The 13,426-nt window shown below is 37.8% G+C and overlaps 1 protein-coding gene across 3 annotated transcripts in view; it reads left to right on the forward strand.

Moving 5' to 3' along the window:
* LOC138336687 (prestin-like) overlaps window positions 1-2,073 on the forward strand; it is an 87,553-nt gene extending 85,480 nt beyond the window's left edge. For all 3 annotated transcript variants that reach the window (XM_069286229.1, XM_069286230.1, XM_069286231.1), the window contains one exon: window positions 23-2,073. The gene's annotated coding sequence lies outside the window, so the exon portion shown is untranslated. The remainder of the gene's footprint in view (window positions 1-22) is intronic.
* Window positions 2,074-13,426: the final 11,353 nt, after the last annotated feature.

Raw genomic sequence — 13,426 nt, forward strand, 5'->3', positions numbered from 1 at the left:
TTATTTTCTTTTCATCCTTCAGGATTTTTTTAAAAGAAAATTGCAAGGAAGCTTTACTGAAAGTTGACAACACTCTGGTTGATTAACGGTTGTCATAGAAACTGACCTGGATGTACTCAGCAGGTGAACCTGTGGTTGTCATGGCAACATAAATGGTGCTTTGGTTGTGAGAACATGTGAGAACAACTTGACCAGGTGACAGGAAGAGCAATAAGTGTTGAGTAATTTACAAGTACGGGTGTGTGTATGGATGGATTTATGAACAAGTATTTTATTACCCAAGTACAGATATCCTTTAACAATGTATCCTTTGTTATTTTTTGCTGAATTTTTTTTTTTCTTTTTCAGTTAATTGAAAACTATAATAATCAGTTGACTCATCAATGAAGCAGGTTGCTTATTTCCATATGCCAGTATTTATATACTTAAAGGTTTTGTTTTCTTTTTCATTATTTAAGTTCTGTTTGTTTTTTAGTAGCAATGATACGTGTTTGTTGTTTTTGTAGCAATGATACAGCTATGTACTGGGTCCAGTTGTTTAAAAGGTAGCTAGGTTAATCAACATTCCCACTCATCAACTTTACAGAATTCAGATGAAATCAAGGATTTTCAGCAAATCAGAAATTAAACATTCACTGATCATGTGATTGAGCTAATTACCTTTTGAACATCCTGGGCCCCAAAGGTTTTAGTAAAATAATGCATTCAGTTTGATTTTTAATAAAACTAGTGTTTAGAAACTGATTTATGCCAAATATTCCAAACTACCACATGAAAAATAATGAGATAGATAAATTTCTTAAATGATTAGCAAAATGAAATTGAATTTCTGGATAAATTCTTTTCACCAAATAAGACCAAATATAGTTTAGTTTAAGACAAGTTCAAATACTTTGATGAAGTTAAATAACATCTTTCTAAGTGGTATTTGTAGATATCATTTAAAAAAAGTAATTCACCCTTGACATATATATTTCAATTAAGAACATCTGTACAGTGTTAAAGGCCTACTAGCTTTCCGAAACAAAAATTGAAAGTTTCTTAAAAACAACAATAATATAAGAAAGTACATGTCATTGTCATATGATAAGGTCACAACACCAAAACATTTCAAGTTTCTTGCGTAATTAATATTAAAAAGTGAAGATGCAGTCAACTAATGCACAATAATTAGGACTACTGCAGGAAACATAAAATGACCCACATTATGAAAATTAACAATTTATTTATTTTCATATAATTGTTCAGAAGGTGATGATAAATGTAGTATTTATGATAAGTTAATTATAACATTTGCAACTCTACAAAATTATCAATCTCGTTTTACATTCCCAATTTTTTCAATTAAAAGCCGTTTTGAAAAGGTAGTGGGCATTTAAAAGCAAAGAAATTGAAATATTTAAAGTGAGGTTATAGAATGAATATAATACACAAACTTCTAACATCTGTGATATTTTCTAGTGTTTTAAATATACATATATATTGTGTATATATATAGGTTGTTTTATTTATAGACTCTTTATGTTCCATAAAATTTCCAGAAATATGTTAACTACAAATACCAATGAATACTACAAATATAATGATATATCATGGTAAAATATATAAATGGCATATTGTAAGGGTAAACACTATTTAAGTGTGAAAAATGGGAAATTCATGAAATATTGTTTTCCTTTTAAAAAGTGCAATATGTCTCAGAGACTGTTTCCTCAATTTTTTACAAATTAAATTGAGTTTAATTGTTTAGAGTATACAGTATAACTTGTCTGACCCTGGTGTCATCAGAACCAGTATATTCCGTCTGACCCTGGTGTCATCAGAACCAGCATATTCTGTCTGACCCCGGTGTCATCAGAACCAGCATATTCCGTCTGACCCCGGTGTCATCAGAACCAGCATATTTCGTCTGACCCCGGTGTCATCAGAACCAGTATATTCTGTCTGACCCTGGTGTCATCAGAATCAGTATATTCTGTCTGACCCCGGTGTCATCAGAACCAGCATATTCTGTCTGACCCCGGTGTCATCAGAACCAGCATATTCTGTCTGACCCCGGTGTCATCAGAACCAGCATATCTGTCTGACCCGGTGTCATAACAGCATAATCTGTCTGACCCGGTGCATCAACCACATATTCTGTCTGACCCCGGTGCTCCATCGATCCAGCATATTCTGTCTGACCCCGGTGTCATCAGAACCAGCATATTCTGTCTGACCCGGTGTCATCCAGCATATATTCTGTCTGACCCCGGTGTCATCAGAACCAGCATATTCTGTCTGACCCTGGTGTCATCAGAACCAGTATATTCTGTCTGACCCCGGTGTCATCAGAACCAGCATATTCTGTCTGACCCCGGTGTCATCAGAACCAGCATATTCTGTCTGACCCCGGTGTCATCAGAACCAGCATATTCTGTCTGACCCCGGTGTCATCAGAACCAGCATATTCTGTCTGACCCCGGTGTCATCAGAACCAGCATATTCTGTCTGACCCCGGTGTCATCAGAACCAGCATATTCTGTCTGACCCCGGTGTCATCAGAACCAGCATATTCTGTCTGACCCCGGTGTCATCAGAACCAGCATATTTCGTCTGACCCTGGTGTCATCAGAACCAGCATATTTCGTCTGACCCCGGTGTCATCAGAACCAGCATATTCTGTCTGACCCTGGTGTCATCAGAACCAGCATATTCTGTCTGACCCCGGTGTCATCAGAACCAGCATATTCTGTCTGACCCTGGTGTCATCAGAACCAGCATATTCTGTCTGACCCCGGTGTCATCAGAACCAGCATATTCTGTCTGACCCTGGTGTCATCAGAACCAGCATATTCTGTCTGACCCGGTGTCATCAGAACCAGCATATTCTGTCTGACCCCGGTGTCATCAGAACCAGCATATTCTGTCTGACCCCGGTGTCATCAGAACAGCATATTCTGTCTGACCCCTGGTGTCATCAGAACCAGCATATTCTGTCTGACCCCGGTGTCATCAGAACCAGATATATTCTGTCTGACCCGGTGTCATCAGAACCAGCATATTCTGTCTGACCCCGGTGTCATCAGAACCAGCATATTCTGTCTGACCCTGGTGTCATCAGAACCAGCATATTCTGTCTGACCCTGGTGTCATCAGAACCAGCATATTCTGTCTGACCCCGGTGTCATCAGAACCAGTATATTCTGTCTGACCCCGGTGTCATCAGAACCAGCATATTCTGTCTGACCCTGGTGTCATCAGAACCAGCATATTCTGTCTGACCCCGGTGTCATCAGAACCAGTATATTCTGTCTGACCCCGGTGTCATCAGAACCAGCATATTCTGTCTGACCCGGTGTCATCAGAACCAGCATATTCTGTCTGACCCCGGTGTCATCAGAACCAGCATATTCTGTCTGACCCCGGTGTCATCAGAACCAGATATTCTGTCTGACCCCGGTGTCATCAGAACCAGCATATTCTGTCTGACCCCGGTGTCATCAGAACCAGCATATTCTGTCTGACCCTGGTGTCATCAGAACCAGCATATTCTGTCTGACCCCGGTGTCATCAGAACCAGCATATTCTGTCTGACCCCGGTGTCATCAGAACCAGCATATTCTGTCTGACCCCGGTGTCATCAGAACCAGCATATTCTGTTGACCCCGGTGCATCAACCACATTCTGTCTGACCCCGGTGTCATCAGAACCAGCATATTCTGTCTGACCCCGGTGTCATCAGAACCCAGTATATTCTGTCTGACCCCGGTGTCATCAGAACCAGCATATTCTGTCTGACCCCGGTGTCATCAGAACCAGTATATTCTGTCTGACCCCGGTGTCATCAGAACCAGCATATTCTGTCTGACCCCGGTGTCATCAGAACCAGCATATTCTGTCTGACCCCGGTGTCATCAGAACCAGCATATTCTGTCTGACCCCGGTGTCATCAGAACCAGCATATTCTGTCTGACCCGGTGACCCCGTGTCATCAGAACCAGCATATTCTGTCTGACCCCGGTGTCATCAGAACCAGCATATTCTGTCTGACCCCGGTGTCATCAGAACCAGCATATTCTGTCTGACCCCGGTGTCATCAGAACCAGCATATTCTGTCTGACCCCCGGTGTCATCAGAATCAGCATATTCTGTCTGACCCCGGTGTCATCAGAACCAGCATATTCTGTCTGACCCCGGTGTCATCAGAACCAGCATATTCTGTCTGACCCCGGTGTCATCAGAACCAGCATATTCTGTCTGACCCCGGTGTCATCAGAACCAGCATATCTGTCTGACCCCGGTGTCATCAGAACCGCATATTCTGTCTGCCGTGTCATCAGAACAGATATTCTGTCTGACCCGTGTCATCAGAACCATATATTCTGTCTGACCCCGGTGTCATCAGAACCAGCATATTCTGTCTGACCCCGTGTCATCAGAACCAGTATATTCTGTCTGACCCCGATGTCATCAGAACCAGTATATTCTGTCTGACCCCGTGTCATCAGAACCAGCATATTCTGTCTGACCCGTGTCATCAGAACCAGCATATTCTGTCTGACCCCGGTGTCATCAGAACCACATATTGTCTTTACTGTTACACAGTTACCTCCCTTGCGGTAGAGGTATCCATTGTGATGTCATGATTTTGTAAGCGAAATTCATGTCATTTTCTCTGAAAAGTATGAAGTTACACTAGCTAGTACATGATGTCACAATCAATACCAACCCGCAAGGGCAAATAACTCTGTAATATGCAAATACAGATTTTGACTGATATATATAGGATCGTACATGAGTGTTCATTTCATACGAGATTTTATGAAACTCGTCTCGAAGTTTTAATTTTTGCGAGCCTTCATATGAAATGAACACAAATTGAAGATATCACACAACTACAAATACCTACTTAACAAAGAATTTCATGTCAAAATATATTCCAAAAATACATCAGAAGCCGCCATCTTGTCCCACCATCCTCGTAGTCCTGACGTCACATCATTTTTCCTGAAGTCATTTTATTGTTGCTGTTTGACGTCACAATGAATTTCCAGCCAATGAAAATCGCCTCAGGTCTTATTGCACAAGTGACATACGCAAAAATATTACACGGGCGAAATCACTGGATATCAGGCGGATTATGTGATAAAATCCGGTTTCTAGTTTATTACAGGTTTTAATGATTAAGAACAGGAAGATGGCATACAATATTAAACCAGAATTGACCAGGAAACAAATTAGACAAGGACCAGTTTTGACAGGTTACACTGTGTATTCTTAGCCTTATATCTACAAAAATCATAGAAATATAAAATAAGGTCATTCTTGATCATTGCATAATGAGAAACCTAGTTTGACCATACATGTATATCCTTAGAAATGATTTTATTTTTTGATGTCTACTTAAGAATTTGTAGCCATACTTTGATTTGCTGTTTATTTTAAGAAGGTTGAATTTTTTGCTTCTTGTTAATTTTAAAATATGCATGTACATAAAAAAATATAATCTAATTGTCATGTTTAATGATATTCTTTCATCATTCATCAAAATCTTCATGACCTTGACCACGGATGTATGTATGTCACAGCCCTGTGAAGGGAAGTAGAAAGTTATGTACGTAGTTATAACTTTGTACAAGTATGATTGAAATCTGACTTTAATTAGTAAGTACTTGTATAATTTCCAACAGGATTATTGGACACAAGTTATCACAACTATAGCCCTCTCCCAATACAGATATATGCCAGTCTAATAAGCCAACCTAGAATTTACACTTACAGTTTCATTGCTCAAAATGACTTCCATAAAGTCTTAAATATCTTAAAGTCAGGTTTTATCATTTACTCTATCATTCAACATCAATATGGTATTAATTAATTTTAGATATGATTTGATGAATATTTGATATGTATGTGATATGATATACCGTATGAAAAAATACAATATTTTATATTTTTCTGATTTTCTGATAAAAATTATTTGACTTGTACTTAAAAACAAGCACAAATATGCTAAATGTAAAAATGCCTATCATCTTCCAGTATGTCAGTCATGTTTCATTCCCACTTCATTTGTAGATAGCTTCACTTAATTATTCTGATGCAGCATTTATTTTACTGTCATATTTCATCATATATTCTGCAAGTCCTGAGATAACGTCACAGCAACCTACGGACCAAAATAGAATTGGTTTTGTTTAATGTCAAAAAATTTACTGCCAATGTAAACTTTGAGTTGAAATAACTAACCTTTACTCAGTACGTGGCTAGACATTCTGATATGTTAATCCCAGTTATACTGATACATCCCTCTGTTTCACTCTGTCACAGAGTGAAACTAAGGGAAGTTACTCTAAAAGATCAGAATATTGCCTGCGGCTCAACATGGGCTTAAATTCATTGGCTTGAGGGTTTGTAATATGATGTGAGAACATCTCAGCCTCTCATTTTCATCGAGCTGTACCGACATCCATAGGACTGGGCGTGAGGGCATTGCAAGGTGAATGTGATTGATACAGATTCTATAGTCTCGCTCCACTTCATACAAGATATAGGTAACAACAGTTCTATAGGGGTCAAGCGGGCAAACAAATAATCACTTTCATAATCTTGGAAGAGTACTTTGGATGATTTAAATAGTTTTGGAAGAGATAGCATATATTTTTTTAATTTCAAATGAATAAAAAAAAAATGAAATTCTAGCATGGTCATGACCTTATAGGATGTTGTCCGTATATGAAACTGAGTGATTATGAGTTTCTGCATTTCAATCACATTTATATAATTATAATGTAGTTATCACATATCATAAATTACAAGTGTCAAAAGTTGTAGGAACTTTTTATTTTTTGTCACAATACATACCAGGCTTAAACTGCACTTTCCTATAATCACTGAACAGATTTTTAGTCCATTCCATTCTCTCAGTTACTGTAAACTCCACATTGAGTTATATATATCCAGTAGTGTCAAATCCTCAGCATCGTTGTCTTTAATATGGAGTTAACAATTATATTGTTATAGTTGTATATATAACATGCACAGGCACTGGTTGTGACATGTAAATCACATCTATTATATGTGTTTCCATGTATGGTGTGCAGAATGTGCATATAGTCAATGATATTTAGCTATATCTTAGCTCTTAGAAATTATATTTTCTTTGTATATTTTTTCAAAATTGTTTGATTATTTTTAATTGTCAAAGACTAATGGTGAGTCAAACTAATACAATACAGGAAGAATTCCCAAAACACATTTAGTTCCAGTGAACGCATGGCTTCATCACCTGCCGCCATTTTCGAATTCATACACATGTGTCAAAACAACACTACTAGTTGATCGGCACTTTGAAGTTTAATCACATCGTAAGTTCATTTTGCCAGGCAAATGTACGTACATTTGTTTATTATTTAGGTTCAGAATTGCAGACACAAATTCAATCCAGTTTAGTTATTGCATTTGATATCGATCGTTTAGCTATTTCTCAAAGATTCACGTGTGGATCTGACGTAAACAACAATCTATATTGGAATATTTCTTGTTATTACACAATTAAAATTGATTTACAACTTCGAAAATAATTACTTGTTCGTTTTAAGTGTAAATAATTTACGTATTTATCAAGTAAACCAAACGATATCTATTTGCCTGTTCACATATAATGTACATAGTGTGGGGTCAAACGGAGGTGCAAAATGTCATCTTCGCCTATTCGAATACTCCGGTTATTTGCATATTTTCTTCTGAAAAATGACTTATTCAAATAAGCGGAATCCTCTGTACAAAGAAATATGTGTGTTCAGATTCCATAGGAATCAAAGTCTTGATTCATTAAAGTAATTATTAGAAAACAATTGTATACAGTATATCTTAAATTTGGTAGATTTAAAAGGGAATTTTCAACTAAGAATATGAGAATATTTTAGGGGTTAGCATTATTTCCAAACTTTCCTTAAAACAGATCATACTATATAGTATCTGCCAATTCCTAAATAATAAACCCATTCTTGCTGCCATGCATTCTGATATAATAGAGTTACTTCCCCTTGGTTTCAGTCTGTCGGGTACTAGTGAAGTGAAAAAGAGGGGAAGTAACTCTTGATTGATCAGAACGACTGTTGTGGTAGGATTTATGATAATGTAGGCTTTATTTATTTTTTCTTCAATATATCATTATACAAAGTACTGTGAGAGATACATTCAAACAAGGCAAAAACAAAAAACACAACTAATGGAATATTGAGATGTCAAAATGCTTGGAACAATTTGTAAATGTGTCAATTTGTATATAAAATAAATCTATATATGTGTGTGATGCATGTATTTATTTGAGGGAAGTATGTATAAACTGTAAATATGAATTTTGTACATAATGTGATACCAACAGATATATAGTTGTTCCTGGTTTATGAAATTCAAATATTGAGTGCATTGTTCATTATTATGCAAAGATGCCAGAAATGATTAAATCTTTTTTTTATTATAGACTATAACTTGTCTTCTTTCATTTGTGGGTCTTGCAGCCTCTTAAGTGATCTATGGTACCTTTTGATCAATTAAGTTTATTTCGAGATTAGCCAAATTTGGTGTGAAGTAACCTTGAATGAAGGAGAACCAATTTTACTGTGACAATTGAGGTGTCCACTGCCCTGATAAGATATGAAATGCATGAGGTCCTCTGTTAATTCATGAGTAAACCATTTATGCTTGAGTAATTACACATACAAGTGAACAACAAAGAATGAATTTTCAATTTTGAATCTTTTTATTCATCTTAAAGATGCTCCACCGCCGACAGAGTATAAATTATATTCATCATTTGAACAATAATTGGTGTTTAATCATATGTACATGTATATGTGTCTAATTATATAAACACAAAAAAAATATAAAATAATTTATTTTGCCTTTGTTGCATGGGCAATCATAGATCAGTACTTTATTCCATATAGGATATAGTGTCAAGGAATTTTTTGGGGATGCAATTAATTATTTTTTATATTTTTAGCTTAAAAGAAAATTAAAAGTTCAAACATTTCAATGGTGGTAATGGTGTAAAGTAAGTAACTTTTGTAACTGAAGAAAAATACTAAATCGTCTGCTCCTCTTTTTGATAGTGAAAAATTACGATTTGTCAGCGGTGGAGCATGTTTAAAAATCGATTTAAATGAATTATGCATCACAGATATTTAATGTACAACAAAAGGAGTTTGTAGTCATGAAACATAGACAACAAGGACATAGTCATTCAGATCCCCCGCCAATGGAGAGCTAAATCAATTAATGCATTAATTTTATATGCTAGTAAGAGTATAGGTAAAGTATTTTAAAACCCAACTGCAATTGAAGAATATATACAAAACATATTTATGTTTTTTTTAACAAAGTGAAACCAACCTGAAAACATTTGCTTCTTTGAAAAATACCAGAATTGATCTTAGCTTTAACAAAAATCAGCAGCTAACAGTGTGATTTTTTATTAGCCCACCATCATCAGATGGTGGGCTATTCAAATCGCTTTTCGTCCGTGGTCCGTCGTCCGTCCTTCCGTCCGTCCGTCCGTCCGTCCGTCCTTCCGTCCGTCCGTCCTTCCGTCCTTCCGTCCGTTAACATTTCTTGTTACCGCTAATTCTCCGAAAGGGCTGAAGGGATCTTTCTCAAATTTCATATGTAGGTTCCTCTAGGTCCCTAGTTGTGCATATTGCATTTTGGGACCGATCAGTGAACAAGATGGCCGCCAGGCCGCCATCTTGGATTTTGATAGTTAAAGTTTGTTACCGCTATTTCTCAGAAAGAACTGAAGGGATCTCTCTCAAATTTTATATGTAGGTTCCCCTAGGGCCCTAGTTGTGCATATTGCATTTTGGGACGGATCGGTCAACAAGATGGCCACCAGGCCGCCATCTTGGATTTTGACAATTGAAGTTTGTTACCGCTATTTCTCAGAAAGTACTGAAGGGATCTCTCTCAAATTTTATATGTAGGTTCCCCTAGGGCCCTAGTTGTGCATATTGCATTTTGGGCCAGATCGGTCAACAAGATGGCCGCCAGGCAGCCATCTTGGATTTTGACAATTGAAGTTTGTTACCGCTATTTCTCAGAAAGTACTGAAGGGATCTTTCTCAAATTTTATATGTAGGTTCCCCTAGGGCCCTAGTTGTGCATATTGCATTTTGGGACGGATCGGTCAACAAGATGGCCACCAGGCCGCCATCTTGGATTTTGACAATTGAAGTTTGTTACCGCTATTTCTCAGAAAGTACGGAAGGGATCTCTCTCAAATTTTATATGTAGGTTCCCCTAGGGCCCTAGTTGTGCATATTGCATTTTGGGACGGATCAGTCAACAAGATGGCCGCCAGGCAGCCATCTTGGATTTTGACAATTGAAGTTTGTTACCGCTATTTCTCAGAAAGTACTGAAGGGATCTTTCTCAAATTTTATATGTAGGTTCCCCTAGGGCCCTAGTTGTGCATATTGCATTTTGGGACGGATCGGTCAACAAGATGGCCGCCAGGCCGCCATCTTGGATTTTGATAGTTAAAGTTTGTTACCGCTATTTCTCAGAAAGTACTGAAGGGATCTCTCTCAAATTTTATATGTAGGTTCCCCTAGGGCCCTAGTTGTGCATATTGCATTTTGGGACCGATCAGTGAACAAGATGGCCGCCAGGCCGCCATCTTGGATTTTGATAGTTAAAGTTTGTTACCGCTATTTCTCAGAAAGAACTGAAGGGATCTCTCTCAAATTTTGTATGTAGGTTCCCCTAGGGCCCTAGTTGTGCATATTGCATTTTGGGACGGATCGGTCAACAAGATGGCCGCCAGGCCGCCATCTTGGATTTTGACAATTGAAGTTTGTTACCGCTATTTCTCAGAAAGTACTGAAGGGATCTCTCTCAAATTTTATATGTAGGTTCCCCTAGGGCCCTAGTTGTGCATATTGCATTTTGGGACGGATCGGTGAACAAGATGGCCACCAGGCCGCCATCTTGGATTTTGACAATTGAAGTTTGTTACCGCTATTTCTCAGAAAGTACTGAAGGGATCTCTCTCAAATTTTATATGTAGGTTCCCCTAGGGCCCTAGTTGTGCATATTGCATTTTGGGACGGATCGGTCAACAAGATGGCCGCCAGGCAGCCATCCTGGATTTTGACAATTGAAGTTTGTTACCGCTATTTCTCAGAAAGTACTGAAGGGATCTTTCTCAAATTTTATATGTAGGTTCCTCTAGGGCCCTAGTTGTGCATATTGCATTTTGGGACGGATCAGTCAACAAGATGGCCGCCAGGCCGCCATCTTGGATTTTGATAGTTAAAGTTTGTTACCGCTATTTCTCAGAAAGAACTGAAGGGATCTCTCTCAAATTTTGTATGTAGGTTCCTCTAGGTCCCTAGTTGTGCATATTGCATTTTGGGACCGATCAGTGAACAAGATGGCCGCCAGGCCGCCATCTTGGATTTTGATAGTTAAAGTTTGTTACCGCTATTTCTCAGAAAGAACTGAAGGGATCTCTCTCAAATTTTGTATGTAGGTTCCCCTAGGGCCCTAGTTGTGCATATTGCATTTTGGGACGGATCGGTCAACAAGATGGCCGCCAGGCCGCCATCTTGGATTTTGACAATTGAAGTTTGTTACCGCTATTTCTCAGAAAGTACTGAAGGGATCTCTCTCAAATTTTATATGTAGGTTCCCCTAGGGCCCTTGTTGTGCATATTGCATTTTGGGACGGATTGGTCAACAAGATGGCCGCCAGGCAACCATCTTGGATTTTGATAGTTAAAGTTTGTTACCGCTATTTCTCAGAAAGTACTGAAGGGATCTCTTTCAAATTTCATTTGTAGGTTCCCCTAGGGCCCTAGTTGTGCATAATGTATTTTGGGACGGATCGGTCAACAAGATGGCCGCCAGACCGCCATCTTGGATCTTGATAGTTAAAGTTTGTTACCGCTATTTCTCAGAAAGTACTGAAGCGATCTCTCTCAAATTTTATATGTATGTTCCCCTAGGACCTTAGTTGTGCATATTGCATCTTAGGACCGATCGGTCAACAAGATGGCCAACAGGTAGCCATCTTGGATTTTGATAGTTGAAGTTTGTTACTGCTATTTCTAAAAAAGTAATGAGGTGATCTGTTTCATATTTCATATATGTTGTATGTTTGAAAAAGTTTGAAAAGCAGAGAAAAGATCCCTCTTTCCATTGTCAGACGTAGATCAAACTTTGGTGGGCGCCAAGATCCCTCTGGGATCTCTTGTTTGTTTTAAACAGCGACGAGTTACATTGGAATTAAGTGAATGTTCATAGTAATTGAGTTTGATATATCTGAGTTTTACTGCATGCATATTAAATAAAAAGTAAAGCATAATACAAAATTAGAAGTCCTACATAAAATGTGTCTATGAAGTTTCATGGAAATATCTCTGCTGGTTTTAGAGTTCACTCAGTTGTGCTCCGGAAATGATTCTTTCACAAAAATCTGCCATTTTCAGCAATGTTTCCATGGTTACAGAAAGAAAGTTTAAAAAAGTGAAAACCTTAAAATAGCAAAAAGCACTACTAGACCATAAGACCAATGTGTCTATGAAGTTTCGTGGAAATATCTCTTCTGGTTTTAGAGTTATGCTCCGGAACGAACCTGGTACAAAAATATGATATTTTCAGCAATGTTTCCATGGTTACGGAAAAATGCAAAAAATGAAAACCTAAAAATAGCAAAAGGCACTACTAGACCATAAGAACAATGTGTCTATGAAGTTTCATGGAAATATCTCTGCTGGTTTTAGAGTTGTGCTCCGGAAACGATTCTTTCACAAAAATCTGCCATTTTCAGCAATGTTTCCAAGGTTACGGAAAAATGCTAAAAATGAAAACCTAAAAATAGCAAAAGGCACTACTAGACCATAAGACCAATGTGTGTATGAAGTTTTGTGGAAACATCTCTAATGGTTTTAGAGTTATGCTCCGGAAACCATTCGTACGGACGGACTGAACCCATTTGTATATCCCCCGCCAACTTCGTTGGGCAGGGGATGATGAGAAGTGATCAATACAGTGCATAATATATTTTAATTCATCTTAAAAAATCACTTTTAAATAATCATTCATCACAGATATTCTAAATATCTATGATGCATAATTAATTAAAAAAATTGATTTTTAAAGAGAGAAATATGTATGTGGCCTAATTACCATATTCGGCCCTTTCAGTCCCCCTTTTTGAGACTTCAATTTTACTGATATAATAACTGTGAAGGTTTTGTTATTGATTTCTTTTGCAAATTGGTTCATGGCTTACTTTGTGCAATGTTTATGAAAGTCTAATCCAAATTTGGTTCTATTTGGGCTTATTTGCTTCAATTTTATAAGCGCCCTGAGCGCTTATCGGGTCAAATACGATTTTGAAACACAAAGAAAATGAAAACACACAGAAGAAAAGTAA

Source organism: Argopecten irradians, chromosome 12 (genome assembly GCF_041381155.1).
Source record: "Argopecten irradians isolate NY chromosome 12, Ai_NY, whole genome shotgun sequence".
Taxonomy (NCBI): domain Eukaryota; kingdom Metazoa; phylum Mollusca; class Bivalvia; order Pectinida; family Pectinidae; genus Argopecten; species Argopecten irradians.